Consider the following 1,548-nt stretch of genomic DNA (forward strand, 5'->3'; position numbering starts at 1 on the left):
CTTAGAAGCTTGAAATTTTACACTGCCAAGAGACCACAGACCTTAATATGTTTCATTAAATTTGAATTAAATACGTCTAACCGTTCCCCACAAAACAAAAAGCACTCCGTCTTCAGGCGACAAGTGGCCCATCGGGGCCATCCGACCGCCGTATCATCCTTACTTGAGGATGCGGATAGGAGGGGCGTGTGGTCAGCACACCGCACTCCCGGTCGTTATGATGGTTTTCTCTGACCAGAGCCACTACTATTCGATCGAGTAGCTCCTCAATTGGCATCACGAGGCTGAGTGCACCCCGAAAAATGGCAACAGCGCATGGCGGCCCGGACGGTCACCCATCCAAGTGCCGCCCACGCCCGACAGCGCTTAACTTCGGTGATCTGACGGGAACTGGTGTATCCACTATCGCAAGGCCGTTGCCCGTTCCTGACAAAAAAAGGTTTTTAACAGTCGGAGAGAGAGATAGACCGACGATAAAGCGATCCCGTGACTTTGTTTTTACAGACTGAGGCACGGAACAGTAAAAGCGAAGTCGTGTCGTAATTCGACACCTATAAACAATCAAAATTACTTGCGAAAGCCCGGAAACTCGCCGTATTGTCCGCTATAACTTGGCGAATACCAAGCCTCGATATATTTATTCATTCTGGATGCACAGAGTGTACATAAAGTCTGGGAACAATTTCAATTATTTATTGCAAAAGAACAAAACATTGTACATATGTCATACGTATTGCATTTTGAAGAAAAACTCTGCAAATTTTTACAAATATTCGATATGCGAACCATGAGTGACCCGGCAGACGTCAGTACGGTTATCGAATTCTTGCCATGCCCGCCCCAGCATGGCATCGTCGACTGTGGCCGTCGCTTCCCGTATTCTCTCCCGTCGTAACGGATTTGTTGTGCCAGTAGTGAATGGCCTTCCTTCTTGGTGGCTTCTTAACGTACTTGGTTCTAAACACCGTTGAACAGCTGTAGCATACTTGTTTTTGTCGAACTCCAACACACAGAAAGCTCGCTCTGCACCTGAACTCGCCATGTTTGCGACTAGCGCTGACCATCGGCAAATTACCAAACTACGCTGTGGCGGTATACATGAGGAAAAAAAAAAAACACACACACACACACACACACACTTTCAGGGTTTCTCTTCAGAATGACATATGTATGATATCTGTACAATGTTTGGTTATTGTGCAATAAATGATTGAAAGTGTTCCCGGACTTCTGTACACACTGTATTTTGTGGTAATTTGCCTTAGCTGCCTTGCTCTGTGCTGGCACCGCAGTCTGGAATAAAGCCAAGGAGCACGTGCGCCTTACATGGGCATTCGGTGCCAACATTGTTAGGCAGATGTTACATTGTGACAATCATAAATTCAGCCAACACGAGACCATCGCGAACGCTCAGCAGAGCAAACCGTTTCAAGGAAGACGCGTTTCATACGCGTACCCAGCAAGGTGCGAGTCGAGTGGGGGGTAAGGGGCAGGTATCTGTGAGCTCTCCATGTGAAAATTATCTTCGCAGACCGACCTAGCATCCTC

At 47.2% G+C, this 1,548-nt stretch overlaps 1 pseudogene; it reads right to left on the reverse strand.

Annotated features, from left to right (window-relative positions):
* Positions 1–303: 303 nt before the first annotated feature.
* Positions 304–421, reverse strand: LOC126237798 (5S ribosomal RNA; annotated as a pseudogene).
* Positions 422–1,548: the final 1,127 nt, after the last annotated feature.

Source organism: Schistocerca nitens, chromosome 2, assembly GCF_023898315.1.
Source record: "Schistocerca nitens isolate TAMUIC-IGC-003100 chromosome 2, iqSchNite1.1, whole genome shotgun sequence".
Taxonomy (NCBI): Eukaryota; Metazoa; Arthropoda; class Insecta; order Orthoptera; family Acrididae; genus Schistocerca; species Schistocerca nitens.